The sequence below is a fragment of the Rhinatrema bivittatum genome, chromosome 6 (genome assembly GCF_901001135.1).
Source record: "Rhinatrema bivittatum chromosome 6, aRhiBiv1.1, whole genome shotgun sequence".
Lineage (NCBI taxonomy): Eukaryota > Metazoa > Chordata > Amphibia > Gymnophiona > Rhinatrematidae > Rhinatrema > Rhinatrema bivittatum.
Window position 1 is genome coordinate 253867825 of NC_042620.1, and position 20173 is coordinate 253887997.

The following is a 20173-nucleotide window of genomic DNA, read 5'->3' on the forward strand; positions in this document are numbered from 1 at the left end:
TTCCTGCAGAATCATATATATATAATAGGTACAACACATTTTTGAACATCATTTCTCGAACTGAAATTTCTATTTCAGACACTATTTTGGTCACATTGGATGTGCTTTCATTGTAATCCAAGCTTCCCTCAAGATGAAGCACTGGACATTATTCAGCATTCTTTAAAGGAAAGACCCTGACCTCATTCTGTTCCTGCATCTTTCATTATGCAGTTACTTAGGTTAGCCTTTGATGGAAAATTAATTCATTTTTAATAAGGAGTTTTGTTTATAGACTTTAGGTACAGCCATGGGGTTACCCATGGCTCCCTCCGTGGCAAATTTTTTCATGGACCATTTTGAAAAGAATTGGATAAAACATCACCATTTTCTAACAGAATTGTCCTTTGGAAATATTTCATTGATGATGTGTTCATGATTTGGTCTGGAACAGTAGAAGACTTATTTAGTTTCCACAAATGGTTGAATTCATGTAATGAACACATTAAATTTGAAATACAATATAATGTCAAAAATTTATTTTTTTGGATGTATTGGTCCAGAAAGATGAAGCTGATAATTTTAACAACTATATATAGAAAGAGTAGATTGCAATAGTTATCTTGAATACCCAAGTTCACATCCCTCCAATTATTATAAAGCATTACTTTTTCACAATTTTTGCACTGTAGAAGATATTGTTCTGACATGAATAACTTTAAAAAGGAAGCAAATCTTTTTCTACAGTTTTTATGAGGATGTCCTTATTCTACAGTTAAAGCATACAAAAGGCTCTTTTTTTCCCACAAGAATTTTTATTAGAAAAAGGTGGCTGCTGAAAACAATGGGACAACATTTTAACATGCACATTAAGATGTTCACAATATTCTTACAGCATTAAAAAGTTATTTCGTAGGGGGGCGCTGTTTGCAGCTCATGTGAGCAGACGTGTGCCGGCTCTGCTCCTCCCTCCCCGAGCCTACAAACCCCGGTAAACAGCCATTCTTGGAAGCGGTTCGCAGCGATTTTCACTCAGCCTTACCTAGGGGAGAGCCCCGAGCAGTTTATGATGACCTCCAAGAAGAAAACGGCAGACCTCCGACAATTTTCATACGGCAAGGCCGCCGCGGAGCCCATCCAAGATGGCGCCGACCTGCCGGGCTTAGCACAGCCAGAAACGGCAGAAGCAGGCCCTGAGACTAGCGATTTGGTGGACCCCGGAGCGGCGAGTCTAGCTTCACTCCTTACCCGGGAGGAGGCCCGCCAGTGGTTTATAGATCTGCGGGCGGATCTGAAGCAGCACTGGTCTGATCTCATGACCTCTATGGCTGAACTCAAAGAAGACCTGGCAGCCGTGGGACGCCGCGTGGATGAAACGGAGACCAGGATAGACGGTCATGGGGACGCGATCAACTCCCTCATCTCCCGGCAGGACACCTCTGCTACAGATATTTTAGCTCTGCAAGCTAAAGTCGAGGATTTGGAAAATCGGAGCAGGAGAAATAACTTAAGAATCCGGGGGGTCCCAGAGGATCCGGAGTTTGCAGACGTGGCAGGTACGGCGGCCCTGATATGCAAGGACATTTTGATTCAAGGGGGTGCTGGTACATCTGACCCCGAGGGCACGCACGCCACAGTGCAATTTGAGCGGGCACATCGCGCCCTGGGCCCCCGCAGAGATCAAAAACCAAGGGACATTGTCCTGTGCTTCACCAGCTTTACCTTGAAGGAGCGTATTTATACACTTTCCCGCCAGCTGAAGGATATCCAGTGGCGCAATTTTCATATTGCCATTTACCAGGATCTTGCCCCAGTCACGCTTCAAAAAAGGTTTGAACTTAGGGAAGTTACCACAGCTTTACGGGAGAAGGACATCAGATACCGTTGGACCTTCCCATTTGGATTGGCCTTTCAGATACAGGGGATAACCCATAGGATTACAAACATCGCGGAGGCGACGAAAGCTTTTCATAAGGCCCAACTGCCAATTACCTTTCAACCCCGCCAACCGTCGGATAAGGCCCCCACCAGGGACACTGCACCAAGGTGGCAGCGGGCTGGAAAAGGGGGTAAACGACTTCGTAGACAGCCAGAGGAGGGCCGTGTGCAACTTGAGGAGCAAGGTTGAAGCCTCCTGAACTTCCGTGTCTACTGAAATACTGTGCGGATCCCGAGGGTCCGGCTACACAGATGTTGGACGCCTGACAGGGGTCTGGGTCTGAACTTAATCTCATGAGGTTCTCTCATTGTTGCCTTTTGCTGACTTATGTTGGTTTTATAATGTTTGCTGAGATACCGTTTCTTACAAGTTTTTCTGACGGGGATACATGTTGTTCTAGTTTATCCTGCATAGGACTCTGTGCGAAAGCTCGGGGAGGGGAAGGGGGGAGGGTGTGGCAGGTCGGACTCCGTGATTGATGCAGCAGGCTCACTGGAGTAGGGGGTCCCACGGAGGTTTCTGGGATCATATAGAATACTGTGGGGCCATGGTCAACATTCTGTTCTTTTCTTTCGCAGAAGTGACGGTAACAGTTGCTGGATTTTTACAGAGGGGAAGGATAATCAGGCGGCTACTTCCTGAGCAGGGGGACTGTGGGATGTTTGGGGGCGGTTGGAGCGAGGGTTCTTTTTCTATGTCCTAAATGGCCACTAAATTGCTCTCCTTAAATGTTAAGGGTCTAAATACGCCAAGAAAGCGTTTGTTGCTTAAAAGGGAGCTGCAGAGACAAGCAGAGGGGATAGTGTTTGTACAGGAAACTCACGTCCGGAAACACCATGAAAGACTTTTGGTTTTTTCACAATACCCGACTGCTTTTTGGGCAGCCAGTACTGCTAACCTTCGATATGGTGGGGTGGGAATCTTGCTCTCCTCTTCTTTTGCTCACGAGCTGTTACTGGTTGAACGGGATCCGCAAGGCCGGTTCCTTCTGGTTAAACTTAAAGTCGATAACAAACTCATTACATTGCTAAATGTGTATTTCCCCAACACCCACCAGGAGACCTTTATCCATAGCTTACACACGTTATTACTTCAACATGCAGATGGGGAGGTGATAGTGGGTGGGGACTTTAATCTAGTGATGGACCCGGCGCAGGATTCTAGTTCTGGTCGCTGTTTCCATTCAGGGGGGAGGCAAGAGCTACGTACCTTTTTGCGTAAGTGGGGCCTTGTGGATATCTGGAGGGTTAAACATGCACACTCCCGGTCCTACACATTTTATTCGTGTCCACACGCCTCCTATACGAGGATTGATTATTTTTTTATCTCCTCCTCATTACAGCCTCGGGTCCAAACTGCTGACATAGAGCCCATCACCTGGTCGGACCATGCACCTGTGTGGCTGCTGTGTAGCTTGGGGGATGCCGCTCGGGGTTTTCGGTCCTGGCGCCTGAATGATTGCCTCCTTAAGGACCGGTCCTTCTGCGTTAAAGTGGAGGACCAATTGAAAGAATACTTTCGGAACAACCAGACAGCAGATATATCCCCGCTTATCGTATGGGAATGTGCCAAGGCTGTGATAAGGGGAACCTGCCTTGCAAGGGCTGCGTATTGTAACAAAGCCCAGGAGGCGCAACGGAGGAAGTTACTGAGTGAATTGGCCACCCTTACTCAGCGTCATAGCGCTACGAAGTCTGAGGGGCTATATCAGAAGATTTTAGCAGTCCGGGATCAGCTTCAGGCCCTTGAGGATACTGCTATTAGTCATTATCTGACTAGGCTTAAACAACAGCACTTTGAGGGGGGTAATAAGGCGGGGAGATATTTAGCCAGGCGTCTTAGGGCAGCGCAAGCTAAAACGGTTGTAGCCAAGGTGTACGATCCAACTGGAAAGCTGGTTACCTCGGAGGAAGCCATTCGGCTCGCCTTTACTGATTTCTATTCCCAACTATATACTAAGGTTGAGGCTATTTCCCCTGCAGCTGTACTGGATTACCTCTCGGCTGTGCCAATGCCACAACTCACCCCCACGCAAAAGGAATTCTTAGACAAGCCTATTGAGCCGGGGGAAGTTTTGACTGCTATTAAAAAGCTGAAACCCGGCAAGGCCCCTGGAATGGATGGCTTTACGGGTCAGTTTTACCGCAGATTTGCAACGCTTTTAGTGGAACCATTATCCCTTGCTTTTAATTCCCTATTGCTGGGCGCTTCTTTCACCACCGATGCCAACACTGCGGGTATCACAATCTTAGCCAAACCAGGCCGGGATCCTACCAGATGCAGCTCATACCGGCCTATTTCTTTAATCAATCTCGACCTGAAGATCCTGGCCAGGGTACTGGCTGCACGCTTAAATGGGGTTCTCCCTGGTTTAGTACATAATGATCAGGTGGGCTTTGTACCGGGGCGATTAGCGGCTGATAATGGTTCGCCGGATAGTTGATATCGTAGACATAGTTCACAGGAATAATTTACCCTCAGTGCTTTTAGCTTTGGATGCTGAAAAAGCTTTCGACCTCGTCCACTGGGAGTTCTTATTCCAGTCCCTGCGGGCGATGGGGTTTGGGTCACCATTTATTTCCCTCTTATGTAAACTTTATGAGAACCCGGCGGCCAGAGTAAAAGTTAATGGTAGTTATGGGAATCCCTTTCCGATTAAGAGAGGAACCAGGCAAGGCTGCCCCCTTTCTCCTTTGCTTTTCGCTTTATTTTTAGAACCCTTCGCCATACGGATTAGGGGAGCTGCGGCAATTCAGGGGGTGCGGGTGGGGAATGATCAGTTTAAGATTTCTCTCTTCGCCGATGACATTATGTTCACCCTCACAGACCCAGACCGGTCACTGGACGGGTTACTCGGCGAACTAGATAAGTTTACAGCGGTCTCGGGGATGAAAATCAATTTTGATAAATCAGAGATCCTTAATTTGACTCTGTCTCCTCAGTTGGCCGCCGAGCTCCAACATCGTTTCCCCTTCAAATGGGCCCCTTCCTCTCTTAAGTATTTGGGGGTTCGTATAGGCTCGCATAATAAACAGCTTTATGACTTGAACTACAGACCGCTTGCCAGGGACATAGGTGGTAATCTGGATCAGTGGATGGATAGTGCTCATTCCTGGTTGGGAAGGCTGGCTATTGTTAAAATGAATATCCTCCCCCGTTTTTTATACTTTTTTACCACTATCCCGATTTTTATTCCCTCCCAGCAACTCAAGCAATGGCAACAGCTTCTATGCAGCTTCATTTGGTGCAGACGCCCGCCAAGGATTGCGAGGGCCACATTGTATCAACCCAAGGCTAGGGGGGGTCTTCATCTTCCCAATCTGGAATGGTATTCTTGCGCAGCGCAATTGCGGGCACTTGTAGCGCTACACGGCACCCACGACAGACCGCAGTGGGTACGACTAGAGCAAGCCCTGCTCGGCTCCCTTCCCATATGTGCGCTTCCGTGGCAGCCTCCAGTAAGGTGGTCTAGAACCTTGACTACCCCGTTTGCGCTGAGCACCACGCTGCGGGTGTGGCGGCGATGGCGTGCCATTCTGGTGGGCCCTGAACCCTACTCTCTGATGACACATCTTTTCACACATCTTGCTGATGGGGGACATGCACACACCAGGTCACAACATCTTTGGGAGACGGCTGGCATATATAGGGTAGGACATGTGTTACAGCAGGAGGTTCTGCTGACCCAGAGCCAGTTATGCGATACCTATGCACTTGACAGTGTGGACTTTCTTTTGTATGCTAGAGTTTCCCATTTCATTCAACAGGGGGTACGAGAGGGCACCTTGCGGATGAAGAATACTTTATTTGAAACGTATTGCAAGAATGCCTCGTCTCTTAGAGGAGTTATCTCCAAAATATACGCCCTTATTAGTGGACGTCGGCTAGGGGTACAACGTCACAGACTCCTTTGGGAGGTGGACCTTCCGACTTCACTAGACGATGCGGATTGGGAGAAAATATATTCCACCGCCACTAAATGTTCTCTGTCAGCTAGCTTACAGGAAAATTGTTATAAATTAATATATATCTGGCACAGAACACCTGAGGCCCTCCATAAATTTGTGCCATCAGTTCCTGATGTATGTTGGCGGGGCTGTGGTGACAAGGGTACTTATTATCACATCTGGTGGGATTGCCCGAGGATTCAGGAATGCTGGTCGCAGGTTATCGCCTGGGTGAGTCTGCTTTTTCCTGTTATCCCTCAGATTCGCCCCTGGCATGCCTTGCTTGGTCTCCCCGTTGACGATACTCAAAAACACACACAGCAATTGCTTTTACAGATTTTTATTGCCACACGGGTTGAGATCGCATTACATTGGAAGAGGGTTCATGCTCCCTCTTTGACTCAGGTACATAAGCGTTTACATTCATATTACAGTCTGGGTCGGCTGACTGCTGTGCTACGGGATCGTCTTGGTGCTTTCCATAAGGTATGGGAACCTTATTGTAATTGGTTACAGAAGCAGGATGAGGTTCCTTCTACATCCACAACTTAATTAATTGCTCACATACTGGGTCCTATCTTTCTGTTCTCTTTTGGGTAATGTCTCAAGTACATGCACGAGGGTTTTGCTTCACCCCCCAGTTTTAGAGGTTTGTGGTCTTTTCTGCCCTCTGTCCAGGGTCCGCTCAGCGGCGCCTTCTAGCTGAGCACCGCTGTGGTACGCTATATCATGCCCTCCAATGCCCTCCTTTGTTTTCTTATGTTCTCTCCCTCTCTGATGAAGTCTTTGTCGAGGTATCACTGGTTTCCTCACTTCTGGACAACAGCCTATATGACCATGTGGGTGGGTGGGGGGTGGGATGATGGGTTGGATGGGGTTATTTCTTATTGGTAAACTGATGGTGACTCATTATTGTAGTTCGCACAACCTGCATAACTTTCCTGTCGTGTAGCGCATTGGAGTGGTCAGTGTGCCTATTAATTGCTCATGTTATACATGTTGTACATATTCTGTTTGGTTGCCAATAAAAATTGTATAAACACAAAAAAAAAAAAAAAGTTATTTCGTAAACATTGGTCTTTGCATATGCTTGGATCATGTAGCCTACTCTGTCTGGCTCCCCAGTCAGCGGGGGCTAGGAGAGCTTGTCGCAATTGCTCTCATAGCTTCTACTGTTAAGACATGGAGGGCTGCATGTAAGGGGTTACATATTAATGGACGTGGGCTCTTTGCTTTCTCTCCTCTCTGGAAACGCCCAGCTCTCACAATTCATTCCTTTAGTGGAGCGGTGAAACAGTGGTGAGAGGTAGATTTACGTTGCTTAGGTAATCTATATGACTAGGAGCGGTTGCTATCCTTCTCTGCCCTCCAAGATGAATTTGACATTCCTGATTCCACCCAGTCCTACTAGAATTGGCTAAAGCAAGCGTTAGCGGGGAGAGAGCAGGGAAAATTGGCACTGGTCTCCTCCTATGCCTCTGGAATTGGCTTTTGCAGAAGGTCCTGCCAGAAGGAAGACTTGCTCGATTTTGTACCAGGAAATTTGTCAGACTGGTCTAGATTTCCATCCCGTCCTGAAGCTTGACAGACAATGGGAAGCAGATTTACAGATTCAGATAAACCCAAAGGAATGGATGGGAATATGGTGCACAGCATAATCTTTCTTTGTATAACGCAGAACTCGCTCTATACCGCACGGCAGTTAACTGTGCCAAGAAAAAATATTACACAACATGGATAGAAGCCTCAAATAACAGTCCTAAAATTCTATTCATTATAGTAAAGTCAATCACCAGTACTAATAATGACTCAACTTGATACCCAAATACCAATTCTCAAACAGAACTCTGCAACTTATTTGCCAAATTTTTTGATTAAAAAAAATCTGAACAATTATCTCAAATTTCCCAACTATACACCCGTCACTCACACCCCCCGTTATAACCCAATCCTGGAATTCTTTTGATATCGTGGCTGGTACTGAAATTCTAATCATCTCTAAAATGAAACCAACACATCCCTGCTCTCCTTGTCCTTTCAGTTTATTCAAAGCAACTAAGGAAGACATCGCACTTCCCATAGCTAATATAGTCAGTTCCTCACTTATTAATGGTCATATTCCAGACAATTTAAAATCACTGCAGTAACTCCCATTCTGAAAAAACCATAATGCAAATTCAAACTTTTGTGATTTTTGGCCCATTTCATCACTTCAATTTCTTGCTAAAATTCTGGAATCAGTGGTTCTAAAACAATTAACAACATCTTTTTCTCGATCAACACTCCATCCTAGACCAATATCAATTCAGCTTCAGACCACATTACAGCATTGAAATGTTATTAATCTCCAGCACTGACATCATTCTTCGCGGTTTTGACTCTGGTACATCCTACATTGCCGTCTTTCTTGATCTTTCAACAGCATTCAACACATTAACTATCAAATCCTATTAACCTGTCTTTCACATATAAGTACTTCTGGAACAGTTTATAACTGGTTTAAATCTTACCTGTCTAACCACTTCCAACAAATTGTCTTTAATCATAACTATTCCACCCCTTTCGCACTGTAAACTGGCATACCACAAGGATATGCTCTTTCAGCTGCCCTTTTCAATGTATATCTCGCCCCAAGCTGTCAATTATCTACTCTTGGACTAACTTATAGAATCTATGCAGATGACATACATTTTTTTCCCCATCAAACAGATCTGGTCAGACACACTAAAATTTCTCACTTTGTCTTTTAATGATCAAAAATTAGCTAATTCATAATAAACTAAGTTTGAATCTTTCTAAAACAATACTCATATTAGGAAATCCCCGTTTCGGGAACATTCCATCTTCCATTAAACATGAAAACTAATCAATCAACATAGTGAAACAAGTATATAATCTTGGAATAATTTTAGATCCTAAGTTAAACTTAAATTCACACATCAAAACATTATTTAAAAAACTCCCTCTTCAAAATCAGGCTCTTAAGATATGTTAAACCCCTCTTTCGCACAGTGGTTCAATCTCTAATCCTTTCTAGCATTGATTATTGTAAATTACTACTCGTCCTTTGCAACTGGTACAAAATTCAGCAGCACGGCTTCTCCACAATGTCAAATTTTGCGACCACATTACTCTGTTTCTTCTGAAACTACTGGCTTCCTTTCAAGTGGCATGTACAATAGAAAACAATGATTCTGCACACCCTAGTTTACAGTAACAACACATCTCTCTGCATCATTACATATCTACACCCCATGTAGGAATCTCTGCTCTAAAAACTAACTCTTACTCCCAACTTCCTTCACCAAAAACAACCAGATTAGTTTCCATCAGGGAGCATGCATTTTCCATAGCTGGACCTATACTTTTGAATTCAGTACCACCCACAGAAACAACAAGTTAGAGATGCACAAGCACTTTTAATGGAAATGTTTTTGGTACTAAATCAGGTCCAATTAAGTAAATTTTAGGTTCTTATAATATTTATGATTTTATGATGTTTATATCTATTTTATTCTTTTACTATACTTTTTATAAGGATTGTTTAAGTTTTGTACTATTATCTTAATTATGTATTTGATATTTTTGATTCTTAATTGATGTATTGTATTTTCTCACTTCCATACTACTTGTAAACTGTGGTGAAGGTTCATCTAAGACAACGGTATATAAAACTTAAGAAACATAAACATATTCAAGAAAGCCCTCAAATATCACCTATTCCTCCAAGCCTTTCCCGGTTTATGTAATTCCTGATATTCTATTTAGTCTCTTGTTTTATTCTCTGTTTTATTCAGTTTGTTTTGATTTAATTTATCTATATTTGTTTTTATTTTAATCTCATGGTATTATGTATGTATCATTGTACTTTGGAGGGGTGAGATATAAATACTTTTAAATAAATCTCTCTGTGCTAAGTGGGCTGAGCTTATGGTCTGCTTGATTATGCGTACGTACCGGTGGCCTCTATTTTTCTCTACATTTTCTCCTACATCCTCACCTCTATGTTGGCAAGGCTGTGGCCTACCTGGGACTTATCTACATGTATGGTGAGGATGCCCCCTGATTTTTGCTTTCTGGCAGAGGGTTGGCCGACTTATTGGGAAAATTACTAATTGCTCTCTCTCCCCGGCACTTTGTCTCTTGAGCTTGTGGAGGGCTCATAGAGTGAATATGTATCAAAGGTTGCTTATGCAGCAAATGTTACACGTTGTCCGTTTTTGTCATTGCATGGAAATGGAAATCTGTTCTGACTCTGAGCAACTGGAAGTCACAGCTGCACTCTGTGGCCTTGCTTGAGAAATGAACCTTTATGTTACGTGATAACGTTAAACTGTATGATAGGATTTGTGACCCATACTGGAAGTTTGGTGGTGTGATGATATCCTTCTTTTCCTTATTTTAATGCCAGGTGTATGTTCTAACCGTATAAGAATAAAAAGAAAAGAACATAAGATTGCCATACTGGGTCACACCAAAGATTCATCAAACCCAGTATTCTGTTTCCAGGAGTGGCCAATCCAGGCCACAAGTACCTGGCAGGATCCCAAAAGGTAGGTAGATTCTGTGCTTCTCATCCCAGGGAAAAGCAATGGATTTTTGCAACTCCACCTTAATGGTTTATGAACTTTTCCGCTAGGAACTTATGCGCAAACCTTTTTTAAGGTTTGCACAAGTTTACACTAACAATTTTCACCACATCCTCTGGCAACGAATTCCAGAGCTTAATTATGTGTTAAGTAATAAAAAAAAAATTTTCTCTTATTAGTTTTAAATGTACAACTTAGTAACTTCATTGTGTATCCCCTAGTCTTTATTCTTTATGAAAGAGTAAACAACTGATTTGCGTTTACTTGTTCTACTGCCCTCATTATTTTACAGTCCTCTTTTCATATCTTCTCTCAGCTGTCTCTTCTCCAAGCTGAAGAGACCTAGTCTCTTTAGCCTTTGCTCATAGGGGAATCGTTTCATCCCCTTCTCTGTACCTTTTCTAATTCTGCTACCTCTTTTGTAAGATATGGTGACCTGAACTGTACACTGTACTCAAGATGAGGTTCACCATGAAGTGATAGAGAAGCATTGTGATATTCTCTGTTTTATTCTCCATTCCTTTCCTAATAATGCCTAGCATTCTATTTGCTTTTTTGGCTGCTGTTGCACACTGAGCAGAAGATTTTAATATATTATTAAAATGACGCCTAAATCCTTTTCCTGAATGGTGACTCCTAATGTGAAACCTCGCTTTGTGTAGCTATATTTTGGGTTACTCTTCTCTAAGTGTCACAGTAATGAGCCCTTGGGCTGTGGCATGGCTGATGCAGCCTAGTAGGCAAGCTTACTAAGCTCATGCTGCCAGCTGGAAGACACGCACTTACTGAGACTGGAGCTGGGGCTTCACCTATACCAGCCATGTTCCCTGCAGGTTGAGTCCTTGGGTTCCAGGGGCTGAGAGGACTTAGGCAAATGTACCCATAGGGGGTGATCAAGGGAAGTCCTGGTACATGTGGAAGTCGGGGCTGGTGGCGGGGAAATAAAGAGCAATACACGCTATATAAACTAGGCAGAGAACCTGTTGCTGAAGCGGGGAGAGGAGCATGGGGGTGGGGTTTAGATACCCTCCATGTGACTTGATCAAGAAGTGCCTCCGTTGGGTTTCCGACCACTGGATCTTCAAAGGGCAGCACACACCATACACACATGCCTAGGAGCCAAGCCAGCAACAGGCAAGGAATGGAGGCATTTGAGCCGTAGCAAAGCTTTTCTGGCATGCTTAGTGAGTGCAGCCTGTTGCGGCTCCGTCCCATAGCCAGCCAAATGTTATACGAAGTGCATCGCTTTGCACTTGCCCACATTAAATTTTATTTGCTATTTGCATTCCCTGTCTTCCAGTTTTGCAAGGTTTTCTTGCAATTTTGCACAAATCTCTTGTGATTGAACAACTTTGAACAATTTTGTATCATTAGCAAATCTGATCACTTCATTCATTGTTTCCATTTCCAGGTCCTTTATAAATATGTTAAAAAAACAATGGTCCCACGTGTTTGTTTACACATTCAAAAAATGTAGTAAATTAGTAAGGCAAGACTTCCCGTTGCAAAAACCATATTGACTCTGCCTCATTAAACTGTGACTATGTGGTCTGTAGTTTTTTTTTTGTTTTTTTTTTTTAATAGCTTCTACCATCTTGCCTAGCACAGATATCAGGCTCACTGGTCTATAGTGTCCCAGATCACCAATGGAGCCCTTTTTAAAAATTAGCTTTTAAAGAATTTCTTAATTTCTTTGCCATCTTGCTCTGAATACTGAAGAGGAAGATTAGAACCTTTCCTGTACAAGGAGGAGGACATTTTCCCACATAATGTGGTTGCTCCTATGCTTGTGCATACTTCACCACAATAGCTTCCAGCATTGGGGATAAGCCCTCATTATGAGGTGATGGTCCCTACTGTTATGAATGCACTGCCCACGGGTCTCCCCGCGAGCAGGCTCTGCTTACTCACCCCATGCTGCCTCTTCTTCGCAGCGCAATGCTGCCGACGTCGGCCCCCCCGCGCAGCAGGAGCTGCGGACTTTCCTTCCTCATGCGGCCCGGAGGCCGCCCGTGCTTCTCCTCTTCACCACGGCCGGAGCTGCGGACTTTCCAGCCTTCTTTGCAGCCCGGGACCGCCGCTGACGCTGATGCCATCTTCGTGGCGCTAGACCGCAAGCTCTGGGATCCTCCTGGTGGCTGGAGCCGCCCTCGGGGCTTCCTGCAGCGGCTGGAGCCGCTGCTGACGTCAGGGCCTGCGTTTAGGCCCAGCCCTGCCTCTTCCCACGTCGATGTCGGTGCAGGCCACTGTCCGCGGTCCTGCACAGCTTCCTGCTTGCTTCCCTTAGGCACTGGCACGCGCCTTTCTGCAAGATTTAAAGGGCCAGGCACAGGAAATGCACTGGCCCCACCTTTGATGGGACTTCCTGCTTCAGCCCTATAAAGGGCTGCTTCGTCAGTCTGTTCTTCGCCTTGCATCGTGGTGACTTCCCTCTGGAGGCTCCTGCCTGCCAGAGCCTTGTAAGGTCTTCGTGGAGCTCCTCTTCTCGTCTCGTCTGCCTTCTACCACGTCTTCATGTCTTGGTGTTCCGCCTGAGGTCCTGGTCCATGTTTTGATGTCTCGCTATGTTCCTCCACGTCCTGATGTGTGTTCCTGCGTCTCGTCTTCTACGCTCCTGAGCCTTCTGGTCCTGTGGGCCGGACTCCCTCGGACGACGTCTTTCCCGAGTTGGAGTGGCCTGCAGGTGGACTGGTGTCCTGCGCTCTCGAGCTGTCATGTCCTGGATCTTTCCTGCGCTGTCCCGTTCTCCTCGTGGTCCGTGACCAACCTGCAAGGGCTGTGTAGGGCGCGCAGTGGGACAGGGTGGTCCGCGACTCAGTCCCGCGGGTGGCCTGAGTAGGGCGCCCTGAGAGACAATGCCAATGTCCATGCCTTGTGTTTTGCCTATTTGGATGTCAAGTTCATCGTCATGGATGGCGTTGCATCAACCCCGTGTCTTCGTCTAGATGCCATCGCATCAATCATTGTCATGTCTTCATGTCAAGGCCGTCTGCCCTCAACCTCAGGCCAGGCCTGCTGCTCCATGCTGTTCGCAGCAGGTCCGAAAGGGCTCGGAATGGTCGGAGGACCATTCAACTTCCAACATCCTCGGATGTTGGCCTTAGGAGCTTGCCGGCCTGGCAGAGGGTAAGACAGTCAGCCATGCGGAGCCACCGTCAACCCTCGGCTCGGCCCTGAAGGTCTGAGCCTGAGCTGAGGCCCATGGGCACGCTAAAACACCCCGTTCTCAACACCTACTCCTGAAGGGGAGTCCCTTCACAAAGGAGAGAGTGAAGAAGTGGGCACTGTCCTCTTTGAGTTCCTTACCAATATTTCTCTGCAGACAAGCAGCGTTCTCTACATTGGATGCTGCCTTCATCATCAAGGTTATGCTTAGTATTCTCTGGTGTTTGAGACAAGGAGGATTCCATGGGGATTCCATTTGATCTCCTTCTGGACTTGTCAGAATAACTCTTGTCTGGAGGATTGATGCTACTCCATGTTCTTGGATAAGCTTGCAAAGACTCTGTCTATGAGTGTTCAAAAAGGAAAGGATCTGAGCAAAGACATCTTCAGGCTCCTTCAGTTTCTTCAACCCCCAGAAAATTCTATGGCTATCCCAGTTCACAAACCTCTCCAGGATCTGCAGATGAAGATGTGGCAGATGCCTATATCATGCTTTCTGGTAGCCTGGAAACTGGATGAAATATAGAATGTAGGCCACCCCAGGTTTTGGGGTTGTCAAGTTGCTGCCCCACTCTGTAGTGGTAGAATTGGCATTGGTGTGTGCCAAGTGTATTCATAATCACTTCACCACACCCACAGGGAAGGACTCAAAACCATTGAATGTATTTGGGAAGAATATCTAACAAAGTTCCATGCTGAGTGTCTAGATTGTGGCTCACCAACTCTACATGGTGCAGTATTTGCATGAATGTGTCCAAAAGCTAAGATCCTTGACAAAATTGTCTGACATTGAGCAGGTAGACTTCCATTGAGCAGTGGAAGATGTGGAGGAATATGAGGAGCACCTTATCTATTCAATATATGAAGCTTTTGATATTGCGACCAGGTCTTTGGCTGCTCCTTATAGGGGCCTGTAGGCTTTCCTCATAGGGGAGCTGTTCCATTCCCCTTATCATTTTGGTAGCCCTTCTCTGTACCTTCTCCATCGCAATTATATCTTTTTTGAGATTCGGCGACCAGAATTGTACACAGTATTCAAGGTGCAGTCTCACCATGGAGCGATACAGAGGCATTATGACATTTCTGTTTTATTCACCATTCCCTTTCTAATAATTCCCAACATTCTGTTTGCTTTTTTGACTGCCGCAGCACACTGAACCGACTATTTCAATGAGTTATCCACTATGACTCCTAGATCTCTTTCTTGGGTTGTAGCACCTAATATGTAACCTAACATTGTGTAACTAAACATGGGTTATTTTTCCCTATATGCATCAACTTGCATTTATCCACATTAAATTTCATCTGCTATTTTGATGCCCAATTTTCCAGTCTCAAAAGGTCTTCCTGCAATTTATCACAATCTGCTTGTGATTTAACTACTCTGAACAATTTTGTATGATCTGCAAATTTGATTATCTCACCCGTCGTATTTCTTTCTAGATCATTTATAAATATATTGAAAAGTAAGGGTCCCAATACAGATCCCTGAGGCACTCCACTGTCCACTCCCTTCCACTGAGAAAATTGTCCATTTAATCCTATTCTCTGTTTCCTGTCTTTTAGCCAGTTTGCAATCCACGAAAGGACATCGCCACCTATCCCATGACTTTTTACTTTTCCTAGAACCTCTCATAAGGAACTCTGTCAAACGCCTTCTGAAAATCCAAGTACACTACATCTACTGGTTCACTTTTATCCACATGTTTAATAACTCCTTCAAAAAAATGTAGCAGATTTGTGAGGCAAGACTTGCCTTGGGTAAAGCCATGCTGACTTTGTTCCATTAAACCATGTCTTTCTATATGTTCTGTGATTTTGATGTTTAGAACACTTTCCACTATTTTTCCTGGCACTGAAGTCAGGCTAACCTGGAGCCCTTTTTAAATATTGGGGTTACATTAGTTATCCTCCAGTCTTCAGGTACAGTGGATGATTTTAATGATAGGTTACAAATTTTTACTAATAGGTCTGAAATTTCATTTTTTAGTTCCTTCAGAACTCTGGGGTGTATACCATCCGGTCCAGGTGATTTACTACTCTTCAGTTTGTCAATCAGGTCTACCACATCTTCTAGGTTCACCGTGATTTGGTTGAGTCCATCTGAATCATTACCCATGAAAACATTCTCCAGTACGGGTATCTCCCCAACATCCTCTTCAGTAAACACCGAAGCAAAGAAATCATTTAATCTTTCCGCGATGGCCTTATCTTCTCTAAGTGCCCCTTTAACCCCTCGATCATCTAACGGTCCAACTGACTCCCTCACAGGCTTTCTGCTTCGGATATATTTTTTAAAGTTTTTACTGTGAGTTTTTGCCTCTGCAGCCAACTTCTTTTCAAATTCTCTCTTAGCCTGTCTTATCAATGTCTTACATTTAACTTGCCAACGTTTATGCATAATCCTATTTTCTTCTGTTGGATCCTTCTTCCAATTTTTTAATGAAGATCTTTTGGCTAAAATAGCTTCTTTCACCTCCCCTTTTAACCATGCCGGTAATCGTTTTGCCGCCTTTCCACCTTTCTTAATGTGTGGAATACATCTGGACTTTGCTTCTAGGATGGTATTTTTTAACAATGACCATGCCTCTTGCACACTTTTTACCTTTTGTAGCTGCTCCTTTCAGTTTTTTTTCTTACAATTTTTCTGATTTTATCAAAGTTTCCCTTTTGAAAGTTTAGCATGAGAGCCGTGGATTTGCTTACTGTCCCCCTTCCAGTTATTAATTCAAATTTAATCATATTATGATCACTATTGCCAAGCGGCTCCACCACCGTTACCTCTCTCACCAAATCCTCTGCTCCACTGAGAATTAGATCTAAAATTGCTTTCTCTCTCGTCGGTTCCTGAACCAATTTCTCCATAAAGCTATCATTTATTCCATCCAGGTACTTTATCTCTCTAGCGTGTCCTGATGATACATTTACCCAGTCAATATTGGGGTAATTGAAGTCTACTGAAAAACACGTTGTACAATATTATTTCAAATTTGATGTGTGTATTTTTCTAAATATAATTCACTTACTAACTTATTAAGGACCGTCATAACACCCGTGGTCTGCATGCATTTGATGCCTGTATTTTCAGCCACTTTGGATCATCTTTAATCATTGGTCCTATAAAATTTAAACTTAAACAGTCTTTCTTTTGTTTTTTTACTCATGTAATATGTGGAAAACATACTTCCCTCAGTGAAGCGAAGTTTTGCTGTCATGCAAGTCCTGCTCAGGTCCCGCTCAGGTACTTCTACTGATCAGTGAACAATAACTTACATAAAAATGCAACCAACTATAACTTAAAGCTGACATTAAAAATCCTAGCCAAAAAAGAGAAACACACTTGACTGTAAGAGTGAATTGGTAACAAAAACTAACAATTGCCTTCGATTGTCTTAGCTTTGGCTTAGGATACTGAAGAGCTGAGAGCAGCATCAGACCTTTTATAGGGGAAGTGACTTCAGCTGTGAGCTTTTGTCTCTGCCTCCATCTGCTGGCCGGAGAACATAATCCTACTTGTAATGACTGATCTGGCAGAACTCAAGGAAAAAAAATTAACTGGCAACAGGTAAGTTAAATTTCACCATTGTGCTTCCTACATTCTTTCCAAGACCCTTGTGCACAAAGGTTCTTCACTACTTGACTGTAAGACAACCCTGATGTATTACCTAAAGACTCAACTTCACCATCGAGCTTCTCAACTGTTTGTGTGCTTTGATCCCAATAAATTGGGAATAGGCGTTACCAAACAAACTCTGCCCAGTTGAATTGTGCACTGTTATGCACTAGCTGGTTTGCAGATTAGACTCTGTCAAGGCTTATCAAGTGAGAGCTATGGGGATTTCAGTGGCTTATCTGAGGGCCACGTCTGTGGAAGACATATGCAAAGCTGCTACTTGAGTGTCTGCACACCTTCACATCCCACTACTGTTTGGATATCATTTCCTAAGGAGACAGTTACTTTGGACAAGCAGTTCTGTACAGTAATCCATTCTCCATCTGGTGGGGCTAGGTTGTCATGCGCAAACCTGGGACTTGCCAAGTGTAATGGCTAATTCATGCCTGTTTGTGATGGAGAAAGCAAGTTTACTTACTTGTAAATAGGGTTCTCCATAGGTAGAAGAACAAATTAGCCATTCTTAATAATTGCTTGCCTCCCTGGAAATTTGACTACCTCAGGTCAATACAGTAAAGTGCGACCGCGGTTACCCCGCTCCTAACCCGCTTTCTACTCACTTTCCGGCCGCGTTAGCCCTTCCTGCGATACACAATCCCCTTTAACCGATTCTTACCACCTCTTTAAATCACCGGGTAACCCCTTCCATCCGCGGCATGTTTATTGAATGTAAACGATCAAATTAGCTATTCCCTACCATCCAGTAACGCGCGCCCCAACTATCGCTATTTTACCCTGCCGTTTTGCCGTTCGTTTAACCTGCTAACTTACCGCCTACCCTTACCCATGCTAACTTACCGCCTACCCTTACCCATGCGTTCTCTTCCCTTCTACCCAGCCCCTTCCCTTCTCTGCCGTCCTCCAGAGGGGGCAGCCAGTGGCGAAAGCGGCTTGCAGCGGTCCCTCCCCCACGCAGGTCCCAGTTCTCCTGGCTCGGCCCTCATCTACTTAAAGAAAATTGTGAAGTCAGGTGAGAGCCCACTGTTCTGTGCCCTCTCCAGTCACGGCGCGAGCGGAGCGTACTTTCATTGGCCTGAGTGCCCGTCAATTTGGGCGAACATGGACGGGCGTGCGTGACGTCACGGCGTGAGTCACGCACGCCCGTCTATGTGCTTTCATTGGCTGGAGGGCCCAAATTGACGGGCGCTCAGGCCAATGAAAGTACGCTTCGCTTCGCTCACGCCGTGACTGGAGAAGGCCCAGAACAGTGGGTTCTTACCTGTCTTCACAATCTTCCTTTAGCAGATGAGGGTCGAGCCAGGAGAACCGGGACCTGCGCGGGGGGGGGGGCCGCTTTCGCCGCCGGCTGCCCCCTCCGGAGGACGGCAGAGAAGTTTGAAAGGGCTGAAAAGCAACAAAAGGTAAGTTGGCACATGTCGAGCCACTTCGGGAGGAGGGGATTTTAGGTTTTCATGGGTTAAAGTTGGGATCCACTTCCTGGTGCCTGTCATTTCAAATGTCAGGTACCAGCGCACCCAGGATACTGTATAGGCGCTGTATTAAGAACGTATACAGTAAAATGGGTTGCGCGGGCCTAACGCTTCACAGACGCTTCTTGGACGCAGCTTGCATTTGCATGCCATTTTAATACAGTATCGAGCGGTAGGTGAGCTGGACTGTGCGTGCGGCAAACGCGGGTGCGCCCGGCACTAACGCAGCTCTTCCTACCGCTCCTTACTGTATCGGCCCGTAAAGCTTAAGCTTTGGAAGAGACTGAAGGGCTCATGAGGCAATGTATGCACATAGGAACTCCCACTCATGCTTTATAAAGTCTTTACTAACCTCTGAGAGCTGGATCTGTTTTGGTGCAAGCAAATGACACCACCCCACGCATAATGGCTAATTATCTGTTAATATCTTTAACCCTTTAGTTTCAACTTTTCAGGCTCACATGTAGAGCCTCCTTCTAGCTGCAGCACCTTTGTTGCAAATTGTTACTCTTGTTGCTCCCCTTTCCCCCCTCCCTGGTTTTTGTATTTTCCACCTTTTGTTCAGATGTAAACCGATATGATGTGCCTTCTAATGTCGGTATAAAAAAGCTGCTAAATAAATAATTATCCTGCTGTTCACTGAGAACTTGTTATGACTGTCTCTGCCCGACGTCTCCACTCCACTCTCCTTACCTCTTTAGCGACTCCTCCCGCAGTTGACGGATGTTTGGCTACCGCGGCGTCTGCCTGCCGTCCTCTCTGGCATCCCCGGTCCGGCTTGGGCGCTGCCTCCCGCCATGCTGTCCAGCTGCCTTAGGGTGTGCGCGCCACACGGCCCTGCTTCAAATACTTTCTTTGGCGCGAACCTCAGGGGCGTCCCCCTGTGATGATATCACGCATCCCGGATACAAAAAGCCTACACTACTGCTAGCTAATCGAGTTAGCAAAGGTATTCGTACAGATGAACTTACGGATGGGATTTGCTCTCCATACCTGGCTACTCTGCTTCTCCATTATTGGACTTACTCTATTTGGGGTACTCGCTCCTCGGGGGCCTCTCTCTTCTCTTTCAGATCACTGTCTGCAACCGGTACTCGCTCCTCGAGGGCCCATGTTCCCGGACTCGTTGCCTGGATTCTCTTCTGTCTGGAAGTTACCATCTTCTTCTCTCAGAGCTGTTCCCTGAAACCAGGTACTCTCCCCTCGAGGGCCTGCCTTTATGTCAGCTCCTGTGTTCCCTACCGAGAGAAACCACTGTGTGAGTACTCAGCCAATGAGGCTCACTTCCAGAACCCTGAATATACTTCTGTTGCGTTCGTGCCCATTCTCGCCCTCGCTCCACCCTCTCTACCTTTGTGGCGACTCCCTTCGGCTCTGACGGACAGATGCTGCCATGGCTTCTCTCTGCCTCTGTGTCCCAGAGGCCCCGGGCTGGCTTGACGCTACGGATC

At 45.4% G+C, this 20173-nt stretch overlaps 1 protein-coding gene across 5 annotated transcripts in view; it reads left to right on the forward strand.

Moving 5' to 3' along the window:
• C6H16orf58 (chromosome 6 C16orf58 homolog) overlaps nt 1-20173 on the forward strand; it is a 74452-nt gene that overhangs the window by 8920 nt on the left and 45359 nt on the right. For 3 of the 5 annotated variants that reach the window (XM_029606823.1, XM_029606824.1, XM_029606825.1), the window contains one exon: nt 10277-10418. The exons of 1 other annotated variant lie outside the window; for it this stretch is intronic. The gene's annotated coding sequence lies outside the window, so the exon portion shown is untranslated. Of the gene's footprint in view, nt 1-10276; nt 10419-16745; nt 16861-20173 lie in introns of those variants that run through there. One more of the 5 variants, XM_029606827.1, reaches the window with a different exon arrangement.